The 27738-nt window shown below is 38.3% G+C and overlaps 1 protein-coding gene across 1 annotated transcript in view; it reads right to left on the reverse strand.

Moving 5' to 3' along the window:
• LOC134291115 (protein disconnected-like) overlaps positions 1 to 27273 on the reverse strand; it is a 71560-nt gene extending 44287 nt beyond the window's left edge. Inside the window, exon 1 of the mRNA XM_062858437.1 lies at positions 26242 to 27273. The gene's annotated coding sequence lies outside the window, so the exon portion shown is untranslated. The remainder of the gene's footprint in view (positions 1 to 26241) is intronic.
• Between the last annotated feature and the right edge of the window lie 465 nt (positions 27274 to 27738).

Raw genomic sequence — 27738 nt, forward strand, 5'->3', positions numbered from 1 at the left:
GAATTCCTCCAGGAGCTCCTCTGGAATTCCTCCAGGAGGTCCTCGGGAATTCCTCCAGGAATTCCTTGGGAGTTTCTCCAGCAGTTCCTCGGGAATTTCTCCAGGAGTTCCTCGGAAATTCCTCCAGGAGTTCCATGGGAATTCCTCCAGGAGTTCCATGGGAATTCCTCCAGGAGTTCTGTGGGAATTCCTCCAGGAGTTCCTCGGGAATTCCTCCAGGAGTTCCTCGGGAATTCCTCCAGGAGTTCCTCTGGAATTCCTCCAGGAGTTCCTCGGGAATTCCTCCAGGCGTTCCTTGGGAATTTCTCCAGCAGTTCCTCGGGAATTTCTCCAGGAGTTCCTCGGAAATTCCTCCAGGAGTTCCATGGGAATTCCTCCAGGAGTTCCTCGGGAATTCCTCCAGGAGTTCCTCGGGAATTCCTCCAGGAGTTCCTCGGAAATTCCTCCAGGAGTTCCATGGGAATCCCTCCAGGAGTTCCTCGGGAATTCCTCCAGGAGTTCCTTGGGAATTTCTCCAGCAGTTCCTCGGGAATTTCTCCAGGAGTTCCTCGGAAATTCCATCAGGATTTCCTCGGGAATTCCTCTAGGATTTCCTCGGAAATACCTCCAGGAGTTTTTCGGGAATACCTCCAGGAGTTCTTCGGAAATTCCATCAGGATTTCCTCGGGAATTCCGCCAGGAGTTCCTCGGAAATACCTCCAGGAGTTCCTCGGGAATACCTCCAGGAGTTCTTCGGAAATTCCATCAGGATTTCCTCGGGAATTCCGCCAGGAGTTCCTCGGAAATACCTCCAGGAGTTCCTCGGGAATACCTCCAGGAGTTTCTCGGGAATTCCTCCAGGCATTTTTCGGGAATTTATCTAGGAATTCCTCGAGAATTCGGCCTGGAACTTCTCGGTAATGTCTCAATGATATCCTTAGGAATTCTTCCAGGACTTCCTTGGAAATTCTTCCAAGAGTTTCTTGGGAATTTCTCTAAGATTTCTTCGGAAATTTCTCCAGGAGTTCCTTGGGAATTCCTCCAGGAGTTCCTCGGGAATTTCTCCAGGAGTTCCTCGGGAATACGTCCAGGAGTTCTCCGTGAATTCCTCCAGGAGTTCCTTGGGAATTCCTTCAGGCCTTCTTCGGGAATTTCTTCGGGGAGTTCCTCGGGAATATCTACAGGAACACCTCAGAAAATTTTCCAGGAATTCTTCGGGAATTTCTCCAGGAACTCCTCGAAAATTTCTTCAGGACCTCCCAGGGAGTTTCTTCAGCAGTTCTTCAGGAGTATCTAGAGGACATTCTCACGAACTTTTTCTCGAACTGTTCGGGATGTTTTCCAGGAACTCTTCGGGAATTTCTAAAAGAACGCCTCAAGAATTTTTCCAGGAATTTCTCGAGAATTTCATCAGAATTTCCTTGGGAATTCCTCCATGAACTTCTCGGGAATTCCTCCAAAAGTTCCTCGGAAATTTTCCAGGAATTCCAGGAGGAAATTCCTCAGGAACTCCTGTAAAAGTTCTCCAGGAACTGCTCAAAATTTTCTCCAGGAACTCCTCGGAAATTTCTCTAGGAAATACTCAAGAATTACTTCAGGAGTTCCTCGGGCATTCCTCCAGAAGTTCTTCAGGAATTACTACAGGAACTTTTTCCAACAAGTTTCCAACTGGGGAACCCTTCCAGTAGTTCCTCAAGAAATTCCTCCGGATTCCTCCAGGAATTTCTCCGCTGATTTTTCCAGGAATTCTTTCGGGGATTCCTCCAGGAATCCTCCCGGAATTCTCCCGGGGAATTCTCCGGAAGGGATTCCTAGCAGAATCCACGAAGGGATTCCTATAGGAATCCACGAAGGAATTCCTAGAGGAATCCACGAAGGAATTCCTAGAGGAATCCACGAAGGAATTCCTAGAAGAATCCACAAAGGATTGCCTTGAGGAATCCCCGAAGGAATTCCTGGAGAAATCCCCGAACGAATTGCTGGATGAATCTTGGATGCATTCCTGGAGAAATCTCCGGAGGAATTCCTGGAGGAATATCCGTGAAAAATCCTGGAGTAATCTCCGGGAGAATTCCTGGAGGAATCTCCGGGAGAATTCTTCCGGAGACTTAGCCAGAAATTCCTACAGGAATTCTTCCGGTTCCCCGAAGGAAAAGCTGGAGGAATCCCCAAAGGAATTCTGGGAGGAATCTTCGGATGCATTATTAAAGAAATCTCTGGAGTAATTTCTGGAGGAATCTCCGAAGGAATTCCTGGAGGAATCTTCGAGGGATTTTCTGCAGGAATCTCCGAAGGAATTCCTGGAGGATTCTCCGGAGGAATTTCTGGAAGAATCTTCGGAGGATTTCTGAAGTAAACTTCGAATGCATTCCTGAAGAAATCTCCGGAATGAATTCCTGGAGGAATTCCGGAATGAATTCCTGGAGCAATCCCCGAAGGAATCTTTGGATGCATTCCTGAAGAAATTTCCGGAGGAATTCCTGGAGGTTCCTCCGGAGGAATTTATGGAGGAATCTCCGTGAGAGGAATCTCCCAAGGATTTCCTGGATGAATCCCCGAAGGAATTCCTGGAGGAATCTTCGAATACATTCCTGAAGAATTTCCGGATGAATCCCCGAAGGAAGTCATGGAGGAATCTTCGAATACATTTCCGAAGAATTTCTGGAGGAATCTTCGCAGGAATTTCTGGAGGAATCTCCGGAGGAATTTCTGGAGGAATCTCCGGATGAATCCCCAAAAAAATTCTGGGAGGAATCTTCGGATGCATTATTGAAGAAATCTCCGCGAGAGGAATCTCCCACGGATTTCCTGGATGAATCCCCGAAGGAATTCCTGGAGGAATCTTCGAATACATTCCTGAAGAATTTCCGGATGAATCCCCGAAGGAAGTCCTGGAGGAATCTTCGAATACATTTCCGAAGAATTTCTGGAGGAATCTTCGGAGGAATCTCCGGAGGAAGTTCTGGAGGAATCTCTGCAGGAATTTTTTGAGGAATCTCTATAGGAACTCCTGGAGGAATTTTCGAATGCTTCCTTCGAAGGATTTCCTGGAGGAATCTCCGGAGGAATTCCGGAATGAATTCCGGGTGGAATTCCGGGTGGAATTCCGGAATGAATTCCTGGAGGAATCCCCGAAGGAATCTTTGGATGCATTCCTGAAGAAATCTCCGGAGGAATTCCTGGAGGAGTCTCCGGAGGAATCTCCGTGAGAACTCCTGGAGGCATCTCCAGAGGAATTCCTAGAGGAATCTCCGAAGGAATTCTGGGGGAATTTCTGGAGGAATCTCCGTAGGAACTCCTGGAGGGATCTTCGGATGCTTTCCTGGAGGAATCTCCGGAGGAATTTGGATGAATCTCCAGAGGAATTCCTGGAGGAATTTCTGGAGGAATCTCTGGAAGAATTCCTGGAGGAATCTCCGGAGGAATTCCTGGAGGAATCTCTGAAGGAATTCCTAGAGGAAATTCGGGCGGATTTCCTGAAGAAAACTCCGGCGGTATTCCTGGAGGAATCTCCGGAGGAATTCTTCTTCCTTCAGGGATTCCTCCAAAAATTATATCGCGGATTCCTTCAGGAATTCCTCCGGGGATTTCTGCAGGAATTCATCCGAAGATTCCTCCAAGAATTCCTCCGAGAAATTCCTGCATAAATTCTCGAAAATCTCCTAAAGTAGTTCCCTATGAACTTCTGGAAAAAATTCACAGGAATTTCTAGAGAAATTTAAGAGGAATTCATGTTAAATTTTCTTGAGAGTTTCTGGTGGAATTGTTGGTGAACTTCTGTAGGAATTCCGGAGGATATTTTTGATGGGTCCCTGGGAAATTCCTGGAGAAACTTCTGCAGAATTTCATGGAAACTCATTGAGGAATTCCAGAAAAACTTCTCCAGAAATTCCCGGGAAATTTATACATGAATTCACTGGGAACCTCTGCAGAAATTCTCGAAAATCCCCTTGACAATTTCCCGATGAACTCCTAGAAGAATTCTTCGGCAATTTCCCGAGAAACTCCTGGAAGGATTTCCGGAGAACACCTGGATATACTCATATACATTTCCGGGGATCTCTTGGAGGAATTCCCGTGAACATCCTGGAGAAATTATCGGGGAACTCCTGAAAGGTCTCTTTTAGGAATTCCCGAGAACTAGTCAGCTTGATCCGGGAATTAAGATCTATGTTCATAAGGAACTCAAAAACACTACTTTTCGAAAATCCCAGAGTCCTCAGCTTTATTTTGAAATCATCAGTTTCTCTTGGACCCTCAGCATCGTTTCAGAAATTGAGGATCTGCTACGAATTACTATTATTTAAATAAATTTTCGGCATCCTGTAGAATCTCGGACAATACCCAGAATCCCACAGAACCATAACTTTCCTTTAGGTTTTTTGGAATTTCCTTCCGTATTACTTTTTTTATATCTCATGGATTTGCTCTAATTACCCTCCGCTTAGGAAACCTCAGATTGCTTTCTAGACAGACCAAGAGCAATGCTGCAGATTCTCACATAATTCCCTTCTTCCCGAAAACATAAACATATTCACAGAACTGAAGTTGTTTTGAAATTTGCCGCAGGAAATCCGCGCTCATTGCGTTTTGCCGCAGCGGCAGAGTTGCGGATTTTTTTTTAGTACATACCGCAGCGCTTCCGCATTCCGTTGCCGTTCCGTTGCCGGCCCCATTGCGTTTCCCGCTATAACTTTCCCCACACGTGTATAATTCATAATACAGGAATGCATGATACCTACACAAAATCGGCCAAATTCCGTTGGATTTTCTGTTAGACACACTTTTAAAATCAGCTCGTGCATCCACATAAGCCTGTATTTTGCTATAATTTAGGCATGGCAATATTGTTTAGTAGTTATACCGAAAACCATTAAAATTCCACAAAAAATGTGAGCGAATGAGCTATTTTAAAATTTATGTGAATTTTACTCATTTTTGAGTGCCATGGAAGTTTACTTAAAATGAGTGACTTCACTTCAGCGTTGCACGTCAAGTCTTTCTTTCCGCAGTTAAACTTCGTTTGGAAACCTGCGCTGAAAAGGTAGAGCGGAAGAAAAAGTAAATTTTTAATCAGTTTTGTGCCCGGTTCTCGTGAATATTTATCTTTTCGAATAGAAGTGAGTGTCAGTCGTCCGGATAAAATCAATAAAGACGCCGCGATGTAAAAAGACGAGTGATTTGGAAACTCCGAAAAAAAAACAAGCTCCAGCTCCGACAGTGCTGTCATCTAATTGAATCGCGGGTGAATGAAGGGAGAAAACGGGAATTTCGGGCCGAATGTGATAGAAGAATACGTATGAGTGTTTTGATTCGAGCCTAAAGCTCGGACCGGCGGAACTGCACCGGTAACTTCAGTTCCGGAAGGACTCCCCGCAAATTGACGACCGGAAGCAGCTCGGTAGGGAGCAACCGAAGGTCGTCGTCATCCAGTGGAAGCTGCTGTATTTGGTGCGGCAAGAACAATTATCCCCTGGGATGCATTCTCCCGACCCAGAAGGGCACGAAGAAGCACCAGAAAAAGGCGACGACGACGGTAGGTAGTGGATCATTGACATCCCAGTTCTTCGGCGGCGATGGGTGACAGAAAGTTGCTTCACCTCGGCTTCGGCGCTATCCAACAACGTCGTCCTCGTCGTTGTCGTCCGGTACGTTATCGACGGTCTCTAAGATCAATGGACGGAAGAGTAGTGGGAATTTCCCAGATCGAGAATCAACCCGAATCAGTCTGGTGAGTCAAACTTTTATGTTTAAATATTACATCACATTAAATAAATCATACTTATGTACGCTAAAGTCCTTCTATGACATTTGGAGGATTTAATTAGTGAATAATTTCCCGATCACCACAAACTGCGAAATCTTGGATTTCGACTAATTTTTGGACGGAGATATTGAATATGAAATAATCTGGATACTCCTATAGAATTCAATTGGAGATTTGTATTTTTGCAAACTCTGACGAGATTTTTTTCAAAGTATTTTTCAGGGGATCCCAGAGAACTTATTTCTAGTTTCAGTCACCCATGGTGGTGCAGAGGGCCGAATTAGGTTTTTAAATTTTGTAATTTTTAAATTTTAAATCTTTTTCTGAACCACTATGATTTTTTTCATACTTTTAGAATTTTGTTTGAATAAATAGGGTTTGTGTGCCATCATTAATCTCACGCTCCCAATTTCATCCTATTCGAAAACAAGCGATTACGGCACCGATTGATTCCGTTCTTTTTGTTTTCATGCGTGCTCACTTCTAACAAAAAATATGATTCATCAGGAACTTTCTCCAGGCATTCCTCGAGGAATTCTTCCTGACATTTTTCCAGGAATTTCGCCTGAGATTCGTCCAGAAATTACTTCAGGAATTCCTCCAAAAATTCCACCAGGAATTCCCCTAGGAATTTCTACAAGAATTTATCCTGGAATTCTTCAAAGCATTCCTCCATGGATTTTTCCAGAGATTACTACAAGAATTCATCAGGAATTTCTTTTGGAATTCCCCCAGGAATTCCTCCAAAGATTTTTTCAGGAAATATTTCGGGAATTCCTGCGAGAATTCCACCAGGAATTCTCCTGGGCATTCTTTCAGGCATTTATCCAGACATTCTTCCAGGAATTCTTGCAGATGTTCCTCAAAGAATTCTTTCAGCGATTCCTTCAAAAATTCCTCCAGCTATTTCTCCAGGAATTGCTTCAGAGACTCTTCCACGAATTCCCCCAGGAGTTCTTCCAGGAGTCCAGGAATTTATTCAGGAAATCCGTCAGGGATTCCTTAAGAAATTCTTCCAGGATTTTCTCTACCAATACCTTCTAGAATTTTTCAGGGATTCCTCCAGGCATTCCTCCAGGAATTCTTCCAGATTTTCCTCCAGGAATTGATGCAGGGATTCCTCCAGAAATTCCCTTAAGAATTCATCCAGGAGCTGCTTCATGGATTCCTCCAGGAATTTCTCCAAGGATTCCCCCAGGGATTTCTCCAGGAATTCTCTCGAGGTGTTCTCCAGTAATTCCTTCAGAAATTCCTCAAGAAACTCAAGGGAATTACTTCAGGGATTTCTCCAGAGATTTCACAAGGGATTCCTTTAGGAAATCCTTCAAAGATTCGTCCAGGAATTCTTCTAAAGATTCTTCCAGGAAATCATCCTGAAATTTCTCAAGCGATTATTTCAGAATTTTCTCCAGGGATTCCTTCCAGACTTCTTCAGGAGATTTCTCCACGAATTCCTCCAGGGATTCCTTAATGAGTTCTTCCAGGGATTGCTCCAAGAATTCATCCGAGAATTTCTCCAGGAATTTGTCCAGAAGTTCCTCCAGGCATTCGTCCAGGATTCTCTCTAAAGTTTTTTCCAGGAATTGCTTCAGGGATTTCTCCAGAAGTTTTTCCAAGGATTCTTTCAGAAATTCCTCTAGCATTTCCTCTAGTGATTCCTCCCAGAATTCATCCAGGAGTTTCTCCAGGTATACTTTGAGGAATTCATCCAGGGATTTCTCCGGGAATTCCTTTAGGGTTTCTTCAGAAATTCATCCATGCATTCCTGTAGGCTTTCTACCAGAGATTCATCCAGGAATTACTTCATAGATTTTTCCGGCAATGCTTCCAGTGAATTCTTTCAACGATTGCTCCAGGAATTCATGGAGAACGACTGACCTATCTTATTTCATGGTGACCCTTCCAAGTAAGCAAGAAGTTACAGCTGCATTGGCGATTAAAAATTGAGGTTATGTCGTGTAATTTTGAAAGTTTGAAAGGGAAATACCAGTTCCCCATCGATTTTTTCTACCCGGTTTTCACCAAAAAGATTATGTGAAACGACTCAAATATGCGACTGAATTGCGATTATACCAGGATAATTTTAATTTGATTCTATAATTGCTCAATTCCACTTTAAATCTGCCTACATTGGGTCCTTTAAAGGAATCCATGGAATAATTTCCCTAAATCGAAACTTTAAAATTAATTAAATTAAAATTAATTTATGTGGAGCGAACCTGGTGTGGTGGTATGAACACAAGACTATCACGCCGAGGATCTGGGATCGAATCCCATTCCCGACATACTCACATAATGTGGTTATGCGTGGTCCCGAGATGAACTAGCCTAGGGTTAAAAATCTCGTTAATACAGACAAACAACAAATGTGGAGCCTCGTAGCCGTGCGGTTAGGGTCACCAAGCTTCTAATCGCACCATGCTGTGGGGTGAGGGTTCGATTCCCGCTCCGGGAATTTTCTTGAGAATAGTTTCTTCTCCGTATCCACTGGGACATGCTCCGTGTGTCCCTTGTCTAGTGTTAATTTTCATTCAGTCTGTGCAGCCTTTGGCTGAAGACGGTGTCCGCGTCTTTATAAAATTAATTTAAAGTTTGTATGTACCTAAATGTTTTTTTTTCTTCGGAACCCTTAAAGTGAGTATATCACCTTGGAATAGTGCGTTACGGCGCAAGGACTACCACATTAAAATTTGATCATGCTATTTTCCTAATCAAATCAAGATTTGATGTAGTGATTTTTTTTCGGTGTGTCTGTTGGTGTGTTTAGTGTTTGCTGATAATGAACATATTCTTTCGGGAGGATTCAGGTAGGTTTATTATATAATACAGGAACTATGGTAAGGTGTATAACCATTGCAAGCGTATCACGAATAGCTTATTCAATGAAATATGTTGATACAGTTTTCCTTTCCAAATTTTCGGCCACCCAGTTCTGCAGCGGTCAATATGAAGAAACAGATCAGATGAATTATGCAGGCAGCTGTTTCAACACAACCAAATAATATTTTGTGCGCCTCAACGTTCACCAAACGTATCCTTTGGAGTCTACCTTCCCACTAACAATACCCAAATTCCCGAGACACCTTGGCCTGAGCGATCGTAAAGCTATAAGCATATATGTACATCTTTCATAGGTGTCCAAAACTAACCATTGTATTGATGAGAAGTTGTTATTAACTATTCGAATTTCTTTTGTTGTCCAATAGATTGTGTAAAATGCTACAAATTTGATCAAGCACGCCGTAAATTCGTCACCCATGATTTGGCGCCTACATCAGTGGTCTAACGACTCTTCGCGTTCTCGGCACTAGTTCCAATATGTCGCTTAAAGAGTTGCCACATATGATGTTAGGTAAGCTGAGGTCAGTTAACTGACTGATGGGGCACGGGAGCTATTGCAATGATCAAAATGTATGCATTACTAAGTCATTCTAGACGGACTATCGAAAGGAAAACGAGTATTTAAGAATATAACTTCAATCTATCATGTCGGAAGTAAGGTAAGGTGCTATGTATTTAGAGGTGTAGACAATAGGTGTATTGATGAGAAGTTGTTATTAACTATTCGAATTTCTTTTGTTGTCCAATAGATTGTGTAAAATGCTACAAATTTGATCAAGCACGCCGTAAATTCGTCACCCATGATTTGGCGCCTACATCAGTGGTCTAACGACTCTTCGCGTTCTCGGCACTAGTTCCAATATGTCGCTTAAAGAGTTGCCACATATGATGTTAGGTAAGCTGAGGTCAGTTAACTGACTGATGGGGCACGGGAGCTATTGCAATGATCAAAATGTATGCATTACTAAGTCATTCTAGACGGACTATCGAAAGGAAAACGAGTATTTAAGAATATAACTTCAATCTATCATGTCGGAAGTAAGGTAAGGTGCTATGTAGTTAGAGGTGTAGACAATAGGTGTATTGATGAGAAGTTGTTATTAACTATTCGAATTTCTTTTGTTGTCCAATAGATTGTGTAAAATGCTACAAATTTGATCAAGCACGCCGTAAAATTCGTCACCCATGATTTGGCGCCTACATCAGTGGTCTAACGACTCTTCGCGTTCTCGGCACTAGTTCCAATATGTCGCTTAAAGAGTTGCCACATATGATGTTAGGTAAGCTGAGGTCAGTTAACTGACTGATGGGGCACGGGAGCTACTGCTATGATCAAAATGTATGCATTACTAAGACATTCTAGACGGACCTAGAGACGGACAATCGAAAGGAAAACGAGTATTTAAGAATATGACTTCAATCTATCAATCGCAATACATATAACTGTGGTATGTAATCTAGAACATTAGAACACGTTTGTTTTTTGCAAATATGAGTATCCATCTTGGTATCAAATGGTTATGTACATCAAAGAACGTAAGAAAACGTCTGAATCTAATGTTTTTTCATCAACATACATCAGAAATACGTTTGAATCTAATCTATTTGCATCATGAAACATTTAAAAACATTTTAAATTAATGTCTGAATTTACGTCAACATACATCAGGAAACGTCTAAATCTGATGTTTTTTACATCAACATACATCAGAAATTCGTTTGAATCTAATGTATTTACACATCATAAAACATCTAAAAACGACTAAAACAAATGTCAGAATTGACGTCAACATACATCAGGAAACGTCTGAATCTGATGTTTTTTACATCAACATACATCAGAAATACGTTTGAATCTAATGTATTTACACATCATAAAACATCTAAAAACGTCTAAAACAAATGTCAGAATTGACGTCAACATACATCAGGAAACGTCTGAATCTGATGTTTTTTACATCAACATACATCAGAAATACGTTTGAATCTAATGTATTTGCACACCATAAAACATCTGAAAACATCTAAATCCGATGTCTCAATTTGCATCAATATAACGTATAATTCTAATGTTTTTTACATCTACATACATAACAAAACGTTTGAATATAATGTTTTTGCACATCATGAAACATCTGAAAACGTCCAAATCTATTGTTATTTTACATCAACATACAAAGAAAATCGTTAGAGTTTTATGTTTTTTGCACATCAAAAAACATTTGAAAACGTCAGATTTTGATGTTTCGGATTATTTGCTTGACATCAGAAAAACGTTTGATTTCCTGATGTATACATTATGTTACCTTGCATAAACACATCTGAATCGTAATGTTTTCTAATGTTCAACATCAGAAGTACATCAAACCTTGATGTTGATGTATACATCGAAATTTAACGTCAGGCTAATGTAAATTTTTATTCGGGTCCATTAAAATTAGGTGGGTTGATCTATGAGAACACTGAATACTAGTGTACATTGTAACAAGAATGAATAGGACGTCTCAAGTAACAGTGGTGTTCAAAATACCGGAACGACTTGACGGTAAAGCGCTTTAAATTTGGCATCCCGTCTCTGGGTAAAATTTCCCATTTAACCGAAGACCACATTATCAAGAAGACTTGCAGCACTGCTGAAAATCGGGAGTCGCTGTTAGCAGCGCTACCACGGATTAATGTGGCACTATTCATGGTAGTGTGTGTTAATCTTCATACTCGCACCATACACTTTTAGGTACCACCTTAGCTCAACAGGCGGCGGTGCCGTCGGTGACGCTTGCCATTAGTATGGGAAAGTAACAGAGTTCCATGTGTTCTTGATAAAGTAGTCTTCGATTTAACACTAAACATGAGGTGATCCCAGAAGACTGGGTCAACAAGGTCGATTTTTTGGAATAAAGGTTCATGTTAGTGGCCAAAACAACTATACAAAATTTGGAAGCGATTGATTGCGTCCCCGTATTACGCATTGCATTGAAATTTGTATGAAATTTTATATTGGAAAACGTACTTTTAAGCATAAGTTAATTTTTGTCTTAAACCTGAAATCTGAAACTCAAAAGGCTTTGTTCCCAGTTAATAAGATGGATTTTTAATTTCACCAGACAATGATCACCCTGTGTAAGACCTCAGCCTGTAAATGACAGTGACTGTTGGTATAGTAATAAAAAGAACTCGCATTTGTCACAATCGAACGACCCTTATGTAGACATATTATTGTTGTTTGTTACAAACAGCTACAGTTACAAAAAGCTACAGTAGCTTGTAGGCATAGAGACAGTTTTCCATAATTGGACAACAAAACAAGGAATGTATACTTATAAAACATTGAAAAGCAAAAGAAGCCATCTAATATATAGTGTGATTGATGCATCTATGTAAACAGTACGATGTGGAAGTATGTATTGTCTTTCATAATGCACCAATCTTCATACCTACTTGCAACCCCATAACTGACCATAACGAATGAGAAACCGCATTGCTTACAATGGGCACCAAAGCATGATTGTAGTTATGATGCACCAGTTTATTGCACACTGATCGAGTGTTGCTTCCTGTTCCATTTGAGGGCAGGATGGTAGGTAATTGATATCCGTATTTAATAATCATCCAACTCGCTACATATTCTTCGCCATTGCTGTGATGCAGGCATATCAATGTCGACCTGTTAACCGCTTTTAGCTCGAATTTGTTCCGGATGGTTAATTATGCTATCAAGTTTCAGCACCTGATGAACGATGTGTGTACTGTTAATTTTGTAGATCATATTCTTGTACCTGAATTTAATAGTTCTTAGGAAGGGTAACTAACTCGTGCTTTCTTTAAAAGCACAGGCTAACATTACTCCATTACTCAGGGTACTCAGTGGTGATTTGGGCACTTTTTCCCTATAACTCAGACAATTTCCAGCCAATTGACTTGGCATTTTGTACATGGCGGGAATACCGCGTTCAAAAATTGTGTCAATTGGTTCACAATTTTTCAGCATAAGTTATCCCATGCATGTTGAATTTATCAGATGATATCAGGGATCCCAGAGAATGACCAACATTCACGCATTTTGACATTCCTGGAGAATTTTTGGAGTTCATGAAGTATTTTTAGGATTTCTGAAGAATATTTTTGTCATAAGGGAGGGTGGGGTAAAACGTGCCGTAACATTTGCTTTGCAATTTGCTTAAATGTTTTTGATAGGTTGTTTAGATATTTTTTGACAGACTCAACAAGTAGGTGTTGAAAAACAATGTCTGACACCAGTTTGGAATCAAACAGAACTCATGCAATTTGTGTATGCATGTTAAATTGAAACACACTCGAATTTGAATCTGAGCTTACAAAACACATACATTTTCATAGATTTTTTACTGTGCGTACATGGAAACTCGTGAAAAAGTACACAGAGTACATATTCACAAAATCAGCTTTAACACTATCTGCTTCTCACGTCTCTCTTCTCCCTCGTCATTTTCATTCACTCCCCTCTATAGCCACTCTTCATTCCTTCACTCGTTCACTGCATATTCTTAACAGTTCACTTCGCACTCTTCACTGCTCAGTGCTGATTTCTCACTCTTTACTTCTCGCTTCTTACTGTTCATTTCTCCCTGATTACTTCTTACTCTTCACTTTACATTGCTTACTTTTCACTGCTCATTCCTCATCCCAAATTGCTTACTTCTCACTCTTTACTGCTCAATAACATCGTTCAACACTAAATTTAGTTATGAGATGAGAAAAAAAGAACAGGGGTTTGGGACCTTAGAAGTGTCATAGTGAAAGAATTTTTTAAAAAAATATTGGACCGGGCCTTCACAGTTTAAAACCGAAGTTTGTATGGAGAATTTGGGGTGTTCAATTGATATTTGCATTAGAACGTGCTGAGCATATTTTTGGGCGTTAGACAATAACGAAACTAACCCAAATACCGAAAACGCCTAAAAATATGCACGGCACGTTCTAATGCACATATCAATTGAACACCCCAAATTCTCCATATAAACTTCGGTTTTAAACTGTGAAGGCCCGGTCCAATATTTTTCAAAAATTCTTTCACTATGACACTTCTAGGGTCCCAAACCCCTGTTATTTTTTTTCTCATCCCATAACACCAAATTTTGCAAAATTTTGTCGAGCAGTGTAATTAACCCTAAAAGGGATACCTTCATGGCCTCAGTTTCGCCACCTCGCTGAGTGTGTTCCATCAAAGACGAGCTCTGAAAGCGCCTGGGGTCCAAATGGACCCCAGGTATCCCTTTTAGGGTTAATAACCACTGCACATACCTCGGTTCTCACTGCCTCACACTTCGCACTGCTTCATACCCCTCACTTCAAACTTTTCACTATTCACTGCTCCTCACCCCTCACTAATAACAGCTCACTCATCACCTATCACGCCAAACTTCACACTCATCGCTCGGCACTGTTCAATTGGCATCTTTAGCGGTGTTGCGATAATTCCATATTCTGAATCTGCATGCCAAACTGAGCCAAAATCCAAGTTTTTATGAATGTTAATGCCCGGGAACCTATATTTACAAATCAATTTGAAGTTTGTATTGGAGCTATTTGTCGAATTACCCGTCGTCGCATTTTGTACTGTGCGGAGCTGTTAATTAGTTGCCCAGCTGTCGAAAGGTGTTTTAAATAAATCTCTTTGAGATTGAATCTAGGTATCAAAATAAAGTTCTAAAAAACTGAAAAAAAATCATAGTAGCCCAGAAAAGGTGCTCTTTTATTTAAGAACAAAAAAAATCAATACATTTTTCAAAATTTAAAAATCAAAATGACACTTCTCACTGCTCCACACTCGGCACTCTTCACAGGTTAATCATCACAGTTTATTAGAATTTCTCACATTTCATCATTTGTGGTACAGCTTTTTATGCGTATAAACTGATCATAGGACAACTTTAGAGAAACAAAAAAAAATGAACAACCCAAGCAACACACATGTTATAATAGAGTTACGACAGCGCAAGTTTTGGTTGTATAGAAGTTTACTTTACGTAATTCTAACATAGTGTTGAAATAACGTAAAATAAACTTCTATACAACCAAAACTTGCGCTGTCGTAACTTTTATATAACATGTGTGTTGCTTGGGAAGGGACAGCTTATGCCGAATAATCAAACATGGTATAGCTAATGATGATGAAACTGAACATGGGCCAAATTGACTCAATGTTGTTTTCATACAGTTTCCAAACAAAGTGTACTAATGGAGAGTGGTTCCTGAAAGTATACGTGGAAATAGTATATTTTTTTAAAAAATTTTTAACGTGTTGCATAAAGTACAACAGCGCGATCACTCGAAGGCTAACATAGGCTTCAAAGGCGAAATTTGTGTGGTTTTTGTTACAAATTTCTGTGAAATTTAAAAGCTTGTTTTACTTGCCTAATACAATAAGTGTAACTGTCTTTTAAGCAGCATGGGCACCAGATATGCGAATATGTAAATCGGCATTGCAGTTTTGACGAATCAAGTTATTGATTTAGATTTGGTCCTAGTTTCGTAAACTATATGAGCATGAACAATTCCTCCAGGAATTTTTGCACAGCTTGCTGCAGTTATTCCATAATGGATTCCTCCAGAGATTACTTCAAGAATTCATCAAGAGATTTCACCAGACATTTTTTCGGAGATTTGGTCTGGGGTATCTTCAGAGGTACCTCCAGTAATTATTCTAGTGTTTTTTTTTAAGATCTCTTCAAAAAAATCTCCAGAGATCCATTAAGGTATTTCTGCAGGTATTACTTCGCATATTTCTTCAGGGATTCACCCTAGTTATTGCAGGAAGAACTCCAGGGATTATTTAAAAAATACCCCTTCTTGGAATTCTTCCAGCAGTTCGTCCTGGAATTCTTTCAGAAACTTCTTCAGTAATTAATCCCATACTTCCTCCAGGAACTGTTAAGAGATTCCCTTAGGAATTTCTCTTGGGATTGCTCCTGAGATTCCTTATGGGATTCCTTCAAGAACTGCTACAGGGATTCCTCCCGAAACTTCCTCTGCATACTCTTTTGGATTCCTTCAGGATTTCCTCAATAATTTCAGCGATTTCTTTAGTACTTTCTCCTGGGATTTTTTCAGAATCTTCTCCTGAAATTCCCTTAGGAATTGCTCCTTGGATTTCTTCAGGAATTCTCCCTGGGATTCCTCCAGGAATTCTTTCAGGATTCCCTCGTCTAGTAATTCCTTTAGAGATTCTTTCAGGTATTCCTCTAGAGGTACATACAACAAATCCAGGAATTCCTTTAGTGATTCATCCAGGAATTATTCCAGCGATTCCTCCAGTGATTCTTGAAGGAAATCCTCCAGGAATTCCTCCAAGAGTTTTCTCCACGATTCCTCCAGGAAACCATCTAGAGATTCCTCCAGAAATTCCTACGGGCATGTCTTCAAGAATCCCTCTAGGGAATCCTCTGGGGAACGCTCTAGGAATTTTTCCAGGAATTCCTTTAGGCCTTTCTCCATGAAAGAGTAGAATTAGCCAGGGATTCCTTCAGAATTTCATTCAGGGACTCCTTTAGGAGTACATTCAACTCAAGAAGCAGAACATTTTTTTTTTCAATTTTTATTTACGTGTATTTCAACTTAGGCTTATTCTACACTACGAGACAGAACTAGATGTACAACAGTTTCTTAAGCTAAAGTTTGCTTAAGAGTTGTTTGTTCCACTTTTGTATAGCAAAACTGTTTGTTGGGAAGAATTGCACCAGAAATTCCATCAGAAATAACTACGGCAATTTCTCTAGGAATTTCTTCAGGAAATCCTCCAGGGATTCCTTCAGAAACTCCCACAGGAATTCTTCCCGGAGTTTATCCAAGAAATAATCCATGAATTCCTTGATTTCTGCATGAATTTCTCTACAAATTCTCTCAGGAATCCTCCTTCAGAATTTCCCTCAGGAATTCCTCCCGGAGTTTATCCAGCAATTATTCCAGGCATTTCTCCAGAAGTTACTCTAGGAATTACCCCGAGTGTGTCTTCAGGAGTTCCTCCAGGAATTTCTCCAGGAATTCCTTCATAAATTCCTGCAACAATTCCTCCAGAAATTCCTGCAACAATTCCTCCAGAAATTTCTCCAGGGATTCCTCTGGTAATTCTTCCAGGATTTTCTACAGGAATTCAGCCAGCAATTTCTCCTCCAGGGATGCCTCCAGAGATGCCTCCAGGGATTAATCCAGAAATTCCACCAGGAATTCTCCAGCAATTTACCAGGAATTCCTTGAGGTATTTCTCTAACGATTTTCCTGAGATTTCTCCAGGATTTCCTCTGATGTTTCCTCCAATAATTCCCTAAGAAATTCCTCCAAGAATTCCTCCTGGAATTCCTCTGGGAATTCCTCTAATTTTTTTTCAAAAATTTCTTCAGGGATTCCTTCCAGGATTCTTCTACAGAACTTTATTCCGGGATTCATCCCGGAATTCTTCCAGGGATAATTCCACGGAATTTCCGCAGGTATCCTCCAAGAATTCCCCCAGAGGTGGAGCAGACCTGGTTGGATTTTTAGAACGCTTGACTATCACGCCGAGGACCAGGGATCGAATCCTACTCCCGACAAACTCACAACAAAAATGTGAGTTCTTCCTTCGGAAGGGAAGTAAAGCGTGGGTCACGAGATGAACTAGCCCAGGGCTAAAAATCGCGTTAATACAGATACAAAAAATCCCCAGCGTCTCTTCCATAATTTCTCCAGAAATTTCTCTAAGGATTCCTCCAGGAATTTCTCAAGTGGTTTCTTCAGAAATGTTCACAGAGATCCCTTCCAAAATTTCTCTAGGGAATCGTTCGGGAATTCATCCATAGATTCCATCAGGATTTCTTGCAGGGTTTTCTTCAGAAATTCATCGAGGAATTTCTTCAGGGATTCCTCCAGGTATTCCTGCAGGAATTCCTCGAGGGATTTCTCTAGAAATTCATCTAGGGATTGATCCGAGAATTCTTCCATAGGTCCCCCCTAGAATTTCTCTAGAAATTCCACCAGAAACTCATCAAGGAATTTATCCTGGAATTTCTCCAGGGAAACCTCCAGGAAATCTTCTAGTTATTTCTTCAGAAATTCCTCCAGGGATGCCTCGAAGAATTCTTCTAGGGATTTCTCCAGGAGTTCCTCCAGATATACTTTCAGAAATTTATTCATGAATTTCTCCAGGGATTCCGTCAAGAATTTGTGCAGAAGTACCTCCAGGATTTTTAGCACGGTGTCTGGGACAAAAAAACATTATCGTAAAAAAATAAGTATCGCTAATTCACCCAGCAAATGAAAGCAAAGGGTCTCCTCTTCTTGCTGTGCCAATGATGATTTGGCGTGGTATTCGCAGCTGCGAACAAAAACCTAAGGCTTTCGTGACAAACAAGACCGTAAATTCCAAAATTTACAAGCAGGAGTGCCCGAAAAACTGAGTTCTTCCATTTATTAAAGCTCACAATGGACTTGTAAAGTTTTGGCCTGATTTGGCAAGCTGCCACTACAGCGAAGAATAGCTACAGTGGTATCGAGACAACGGAGTGAATTTTATGAAAAAGGATATCAATTTCCCAAATTGCCCTCAGATCCCCCCAACTGAGAAATATTGGGGAATTGTCAAGCAAAAGTTGAAGAAGATTGGAAAGGTGGTTCAGGATGCAACGGAGATGTAGTGATTAGTGATGGTGGGAGAAAATGACCACATAAGCTAATCAACGGACTGTTCAAGACATGATGGGTGGTATCGAAGAAAGGTTCGAGATTTTATTAAAACCATGTCGAAATTATTCCGACTATTTTTCAAATGTACAATACCGCACAAAAAATACTAAATGTGTTCTTCCTTTAATCTAAAAGGGCTCAAATATATCTTATTATATATGACAAAGATGTGAAAAAAATATTTTTTTTTCAAGAAAGATCCAAAAAGTGTCAATCCATCATAACTCTTTTCAACGTTTGAAAAGTACCTACGTTTTAAAGCATTTTCAAGCATTAATATATTGTTGATAATCGCTCAAAATTTCATACAATTCGGTTCACTAGTTTCCGAGATATGACAGTTCAAAAATTAGTTGTTTAAAAAATAGTGTTTTACCAGAACGTTTCTAGCTTCGCGAAAGATTAACCAATCGATTTCAAATTTGTACCAATGAGATTTTTTGATGCACTCTAAGAAAAGTTACAGCATGTTGAATTTTTTTGTGAGAGAAAAAAAGTTGCCTATCCCAAACATTTTGGCCACCTCCTGAACGTTGCACAATGATCGGAAAAAGATAAAGTTCGGCCAAAACTCTTTTTATGTGTTTAATCGAAGTTAAAGGTTGTCTAGATATGTTATATAGTATTTTTAGTGTTTAAAAAGGGCTTTTCAAAAATTACGTAACCTCAATAATTTCAAAAAACGGTAAAAATCAGTAAACCCCACATTTTTTGCGTTTTTTGTTAGAAAATCAATTTGAATTTAATTAAATGATCAACTTTCGACCAAATCCAATCAAGTTTGTTCAAAATGTGTGAAAAATGTGGGAAGATAAATTTTATTTCAGCCACAAATGGAAAAATAACGTAAAATATATGAAAAAACATGACTTTTTTAAATAGCTCTAATTTGAAAAACTGCAAATTTCTGCAAAATATTTAAACATTTTTATGCAGCCCTAAGCATCATGTTTAAGATGTACTATTCGAAATTGCGGCGACACGTGACGACACGAACCGTTTTTTAGTTTAAAAATTACTAAAAATCGTAAGGTACAATATATGAAAATTTGAAAAGTTTTGTGACATATTAATTTTGCACCATGCGTGCAATCAAACAGTCCAACAACAAGCTTCCATATGCTAGATAACATAAAATATATATTCTATGCTCAAAATATTATTATTTTACTTTTTTCGAATGGTTCATTTTTCAATTTTATGACTTAGGCCACTTTGGCGGTGAAAATGTCATTGAAATACAAAAGCTGGTATGCTTTTAATTAAGAATCATAAAACTACAATACATTACCTTTGTTATAAGGTGAAATAAAGTTTAAAAATATCAATTTCGTTTTTTGAGAGTTTTGGCCGTCCCTTTGTATAGAGCCCGACCAATGTGCGTTGTTTGGCAATACAAATATTAAAATGATCTTTTTGTCTCCGAGAGGCAAAATTCATTTGCTTTGAAAACTAAAAAAATCCCAGAGCACTAAAAATAATAAAATTTTGAATTAATATAATTAAATTTATATATAATGCTCTATTTTTTGCATAATATGGATTTCACGCCAACTCGAACAAATGTTGGCATACATGAAAATTTCGAAATCGAAATTTTTTTTTTGATGCCAAATGCCTTAAAAGTGCATGAAACGTCGAGATCTGGTGTTATCTCAAAAAATTTTTTTTTTTGAAAAAAATTGACTTTTTGGACTTAGAAAATTTTTGAGTTGGGGGAGTGAAATGAATTTGAAATGGAGGATTTGAATTTAGTTGCTGAAATATTCATAGCAATAGTACTGGAAAATGTCTTATATCATCGTTGGCAACTGCTAGCATATTATATATCATATATCGTTAGGGTGGTTCACTTATTTTGCATTAGGGTGGTCCTTTTTGTAGTAAAATTTAAAAAATGAGATAATAGTATTAAAAATCTCTTATATAACTGTAAGTCATTTTCAATATTGAATATATATAATATTTCATTAGGGTGGCTCATTTTAATTGGGGTGGTTCTTTGAGATGTGAATTAAGAACAAAAAATATTTCCAGAAAATTTACCTGTCATATTTTTGTATAGTTTAAAACTATGATCCTTTATTGGCATGTAACACTTTGTTAAGATATTCCTAGACCAACATGTGGAAAGGGCGTAACAACCATTGCGAATTTCCGCTTCTTATGTCCCTGGATTCTTTTACCAGTAACAGATAGAGCTGACTCTCCTCTATCTGTTAATGGGAAAAGTTTGCATAAAATATTAGGATACGCCCAGGATGGACGAAAAAAGTAAGCGTTTGCAATGGTTGTTCCGCAACACAAATGTTGGTCCAGATCTTTATTATGGTTTAAAATAAGGAATAATAAACTGATTTTAAACGTAAGGTATACCGGGGCAAGTTGAAACGGATGGGGTAAGATGAAACACGAAGTTTTGAAATAGATTTCAATACAATTTGGAAATTTATACTTCGCTAAAAGATTGCTGAGGGAGGATGCTACAATTTTAGTTCAATGGAAGAACTTTTGCCGTAAATCAATGATGTGATTATTATTGAAGATTTTATGATAATTTGCATGCCAATGATGTCAAATTTGATATAGAAATATCGATTTTTCCGGATGTGTAATATAGCTTGATGAAAGATTGCCTTTCAAAATATTGCCTCCCATCAACATCTTGTACATGGGATGGCTTGCAAAACTCTTTTAATCAATCATTTTAGCTATCTTGAACTTAGATATGCGTAAAAATTGGGGTTAGCAATTCATATTTTTTCGCGAAAATCTAACGATTTTCAAAAAAATTGCCTACCTTTAAGCGTTTGACGCGGGTCATTTTGTAATTAATTGAACTTCATTTTATTATTTACATACAAAATACACCAGATGTAAGAATTTCAATACTTTTTTTCAGATTCAGCATCATCAAATTTAGATTGTTTAATAATTTCACAATCTTAGAATTCAATATCATTGGTTGATCAACTTCACCCCGGATTCAAAGTTCTGAAATTTGGCCTTTCGATTATTTTTTACAAAATGTTGTAATTTCTTGTAAGGATTTTGTTAACGGAGCTTGATGGAGGTCTCTTCAGTACATGTTTTAAAAATATTTGCTCGGTAACATGCGCTACGAAACTGATTTCATAGAAAATAATAGACAAAAATTGATCAACTTCCCCCCAGATTACGATACCAAAAACCTATCAGCATGAATTTAGTAAATATCACAAAACCGTTCCCACTCTTTCGTTACGTCCCTTTTACTACGACCAGGCTTGTTCGCACTGAGCGTATGAAAATTATGCTCTATTGATTTACATTGATTTATTTCGGATTTACATCGTATTTATGAAATCTTCCAAACTTAACTGATAGAAGGATGTTGAAATAATTTAAATGTCTTTTTGAACTGTCAGAAAACCGCACCGCAGTACCACACTGAGCACACGGAGAGAATTTCACTCGGGTGAATTTTAACGCTCCGTGCGGAACTGCGTTGAGGTTTTTTGACAGTTCGAAAAGACATTTAAATTATTTCAACATCCTTCTCTCAGTTAAGATAGGAAGATTGCATGAATACGATAATTTTGTTGGTGTCAATCAAAAGAGCACACATTGCATCCGCTCAGTACGGACATGCTTGGCCATGACCATTGCAAAAGTTAATTATATCTGCAAATACCGCATTAATGAAAAACTTCCTAATCTTAGGGGTTCAACAAACAGTTTTACTCTTCAAACTAAACTCTTCTTCCTCATAGAAACAGCTGAATAAATATTTACTTGAATTTTTAAATTTAGTCTCACAAAACTTTCCAAAACTTTCAATGAGATGAACCTCTCTAGTAAATAAATCTCTTTGGTAGTCCGTACCACAATATTTAACTCTGTAGATAGAAATCGGTTTTAATCACTATATTGATGCCGTGAATAATGAAATAGAACGAGAGGAGAGATAATAATTAGAGAATATCTCATTATAGATAAGTCACCGAAAGATTTGTAGGAAATCATGGCTTGAAGCTATACGAAAAATATTACCTGGTTGAATTTTCTGGAAGAATTTTTTAAACTTAATTTCCAAAAAAAAAAACAACCCTAACGGAAAATACAATACAAATACAAATACTATTATCGTTTTTTTTTTTAAATTTATGTTTCTACAAAAAGGACCAGGGACCACTTTTATGCAAAATAAGTGAAGCACCCAAAAAAAAAGATTCAAAATTTAAAAATGAAAATAAAAGATTTCATAAATAATTGGTGATACGCCCGGGAGGGACAGGAGAAGTATAAATTCGCAATGGTTGTTACGCTCTTTCCACATGTTGGTCTAGGAATATTTTAACAAAGTGTTACATGCCAATAAAGGATCATGGTTTTAAACTGTACAAAAATATGACTGGCAAATTTTCTGGAAATATTTTTTTGTTCTTAATTCACATCTCAAAGAACCACCCTAATTAAAAATAAATGAGCCACCCTAATGAAATATGATATATATTCAATATTGAAAATGACTTACAGTTATATAAGAGATTTTTAATACTATTATCTTATTTTTTAAATTTTTCTACAAAAAGGACCACCCTAATGCAAAATAAGTGAACCACCCTAACGATATATGATATATAATATGCTAGCAGTTGCCAACGATGATATAAGACATTTTCCAGTACTATTGCTATGAATATTTCAGCAACTAAATTCAAATCCTCCATTTCAAATTCATTTCACTCCCCCAACTCAAAAATTTTCTAAGTCCAAAAAGTCAATTTTTTCAAAAAAAAATTTTTTCAGATAACACCAGATCTCGACGTTTCATGCACTTTTAAGGCATTTGGCATAAAAAAAAAATTTCGATTTCGAAATTTTCATGTATCCCTACCTTGGGATATTTTTCGTGTTTCAAAACAGCCAAACTTTGACCGCTTTGGGCCACCCCTTAGCGAAGTCCGATTGAGCTGAAATTTTGCATGGGGACTTTTTTTGAGGAGACGAAACTTTTGAGCACTACCCGTTTTTGAAATTCGAAAATTCGATTTTCATTGGCACCCTAATACTTAGTTTCTTCCAAATTCATCTAGACTGTCTTTTGAAAAGGGCATTTTTTTTTCAAATGCATTTAGTAAAAAAATGACTAGTCCCACAAAAATGTGTTGTATGGGTGATTTTCACAAAATATTTCAAAATAAAAAAAAAAAAATGAAAGATAACTAAATTGAGCCCTACAATGAAAAAAATCATTTGAAAAAAAAATCGAGTCGATTTACAAAAAAAAAAAAACATTTTCGTTTTCGATGAAAATTTGTCCCAAGATAAGTAATTATGTTCCCTACCAACCGTCCATCGGGTATCAGTAGGTCGGCTCCAGAGGTACGTTTTCCTCCGACTAAACAACAAACTAACAAACACTTTTTCGTGCCCAAATGATTTTTTTTAGTGTCTTTTGTTATTAAAACCTTAATCAGTGAAGGTTAAAATCCCCCCAAAATCCAATGAAACACATTTTGTTATAGATTTTGTCTCATTTGTTCAATCATTTGGGAAGGTTTTCTTTTATTTTATTTACATAAATATTTTATCAAAAATTTATCCTCGTCGCACCTTTTTATCGACTTGTTTCAAATGCATTCAATGAAAAAATAACAACTCCTAAAATAAATTTTGTATGGGTGATTATCACAAAACATTTTTAACAAATAGTATTGAAAACATCCTGATTGTGCCCTACACTGAAAAAAACAATTTAAAAATAATACAATGTCGATTAAAAAAGACATTTTTGATCTCGATGAAATTTCGTCTCAAGATAGGTTATTATGTTCCCAACCAACCGTCCATACACCACAAGACGGGCACTTTTAAAGAAAAAAGTTTGCCTAAAAAATGGTGTTTTTGCTTTTGAATCGACTTTGAATTTTAAAAATGCCTTTTTAAGGGTTCAATTTGGATTTTTCCAATATTTTTTTCTTAAAACTTGACTTATTTTGTGTTACTAATTACTAATATTTAGTTACTAATTACTTACACTAATATTTTGTGTTACTTATTACTAATACATATTTTACTAATTACTAATATTTTCTAATTTTGTAATAGTAGTCATTTTTTTTACTAAACGCATTTGCAAAAAATCGATAAAAAAAAGTTAGCCTTTTTCAAAAAACAGTCTAGATGAATTTTGATGAAACTAAGTACCGTCTACCCCCGTTGGTTTGAAAAACCATAGGGGGTTCATTTTTTATTTTATTTTTTAATTTTCGAGGCGAACCAGCCTAGGGCTGGAAGCCTCGTAAATAAAGCTAATAATAATAATAATAATAATAATAATAATAATAATAATAATAATAATAATAATAATAATAATAATAATAATAATAATAATAATAATAATAATAATAATAATTTTTTTAATTTGAACTTCTAGTAACCCTGTGGGCATCGAAAAACACACTGATGGCAATCCTTTTTGCTGTGTTGTTTTGATCCTGCGTTCCGTTCCACCCCGTTCCATGAGCAGAATGATGTTCGAACCATTTTTAGTTTGAACGATGTGCAGATTAGAGGGGGTCAAATTAAAAAGTGTTCAGATTAGATGAGGTCAAACCAAAAGGGGTAGACGGTATGCAAAGTGGCTTATCTAGTCAAGGTTTACATATTCAGAAAGTTTCATTGTAATCTGAGAGGGAGCTGCTAACTCCAAATACGATTTAGGACGAAATTTGTCATTTCCTAATAGAAACCATTTGTAATAAAGTATTTATTTAAATATAAAAATTGAATTGATTGAATGAATAAGACAAAATCTCCTTGAATAAATGAGACAAAATCTCCTAACACATTGTGTTTCATTGGATTCTGAGATGATTATGACCTTCACTGGTTTAGTTTTTGATAACAAAAGACACTGAAAAAAATCGTTTGGACATGAAAAAGTTTTTGTCAGAAAAACTTTTTTTCCTTAAAAGTGTCCATCTGGTGGTGTATGGACGGTTGGGAGGGAACATAATTGCCTATCTTGAGACAAAATTTCATCGAAATCGAAGATTTTGTTTTTTTTTTTGTGAATCGACGACGTTTTTTTTTCAGTGTACCGTCTACCCCCGTTGGTTTGAACGACACCTCATGCAAAGCAACGGGGTTCATTTTTTAATTTGAACTTCTAATAACCCTGTGGGCATCGAAAAACACACTGATGGTAACCCTTTTTGTTGTTTTGTTTTGATCCTGCGTTCCGTTTCACCCCGTTCCAGGGGAAGAATGACGTTTGAACCATTTTTAGTTTGAACGATGTGCAGATTAGCGGGGGTCAAATTAAAAAGTGTTCAGATTAGATGCGGTCAAACCAACGAGGGTAGACGGTAGGACTCAATTTGGATTTTTTCAATATTTTTTCTTGAAACTTGACGTATTTAGTGACTATTACCCATACAACACTTTCTTGTAGGAGTAGTCATTTTTTTTATTAAACACATTTGAAAAAAATGGTAAAACAAGTTTAGCCCTTTTCATAAGATAGTCTAGATAAGAAACTAAGTATGCAAAGTGGCTTATCTAGTCAAGGTCTATACACCCAGAAAGTTGTAATCTGAGAGGGTGCTGCCAACTCCGAATACGATTTGGGGCGAAATTCATCATAACCCTCTTCCTCGAGCTGGAAGGAATAGGTCAGGTATTAAAAATACCGTTATTTGTAATTCTAATCTCGAAAATCAAATTGCTGACATATTCACATATAATTGTACCACTCTCATATCTTTTTTAGAAAAAAAAAATACGTTGAAGATTCCATTTCAACTTGCCTTATTCCGGTATTCCTAATATTTAAAAATTTTATTTTTATTACGAATGTAGTACTTATTATCCATTAAAATCAGATAAGATAGTATTTAAATAATAAATTAAAATATGTAAATGTTAGGGGGGAAACAATTACCTACTAAAATATTTATGTCGTAGCCACTTACCTTTTTTGTTACGATGCTTCACTAGGGTGGTTAATCCATTCAATCCAAATCGCGGTTTTTCATCCTATGAAGCAGCACTTCAGTAGCGCCACAAAAAGGCAATCTCACTAGAATCCAATTATTCGCTTGCCACAATCACTTAATTAGCAACTTTTCGTTGAGGGGCATCACGTGTACAGCACAATCGGTGCATATCACATCTCATCGACACATATTCAGACAGTATAGCAACTCATCAGCTCTGCAACTTTTGTCAATAGCACTGAAATTCTACCTGATACAGGTCTTTCCGAGTTGTCTTCAATTAGCACTCCCAATAAACATCCCCGGACGGCATTTGGATTTGGAATGATTAACTTCCTCTATGTCAACAGTTGCACTCTTGGTAGTTCTGCAATTCTGTCAACATTACTTTCATGGACCGACGGACGACCAAACAAGAGGAAGCCCATCAACTGAAAACCAGCCACTTTTCGTTCCAGCAGCCACGTTCTACATGACACACTAGACTATCCTCGACGCCCAAATGAGATCATCATATTCGTCGTCGGAACGGTAAAACACTTGTCGTCTGATGGGGCCTCAGTCAATCCAAGCACTCTGCGGGAAACTTAATCCTCATAGTAACGGTTCGGTGCGTTCTTCTCGGCCTACTTCAGCTTCACAAAGGCGGCGATGCCGAAACACGACACAACTAGCGCAAAATGACCGGAAAAGTAGCAATAATGGTCATCCAGGGCAACCCGACATACACTCACTCGTCCAAACACAATGGCAAATGTGGAGAGACCACAAGATATAGCACTAATGAAAAAGAAATTCCAACAGCATCCCGACCTTTTCGGCTAGAGGCGCTCTCTACCGTCACAAACTGCTTCTATGATCAGCCCGAACGTAGAGACTACTGCTCCTGAAAGTATGTGCAACGCGTTGACCGGACCAGAACCGACTGAATAGCAGCCATTCAGGCGGACCAGCATCAGGTTCTTTTTCGACGTCGTCCGCCGAAACGATAACGAGGGATGATAATAGTTCTTCCCCTCGAACCAACCCTCAGAGGCTTATTACTGCCTGCCACCAAGCAAAGCGGAAGTTGATGAGGTTATGCAAAAATGTGTAATCGTGTGCCTTTTGCCGTTTTTACCAACCGCGCTCTCGTCGTTGGTTGGTCTTCCCCTACCGACACACCGGGGCTCTTCATTTAGTATCTATGTTGCTTGAATGGGAATGGGAGAGAGCGGAAGGATAACAATGATCACCGCCACCAGCAATAACCATGGCGCGGTGGTGAAGAGGGTGGCAATGATGATAGCACAGATTCTGATGATGATGGAGAACAGGTCCTTTCTCTCCTCTCGCGCGCGCAGATGATGTGTGTGTGTGTATGCGAGACTCGAAGAATGTGGCCAATTTGTTGGTAATCCTGTCCTGATGCTTTACAGGTTGGCTGCTATAATAGCTATGTGTACGAGGGGGAGGAAGTTTGGTCGAGGGTAA

This window comes from Aedes albopictus, chromosome 3 (genome assembly GCF_035046485.1).
Source record: "Aedes albopictus strain Foshan chromosome 3, AalbF5, whole genome shotgun sequence".
NCBI lineage: Eukaryota > Metazoa > Arthropoda > Insecta > Diptera > Culicidae > Aedes > Aedes albopictus.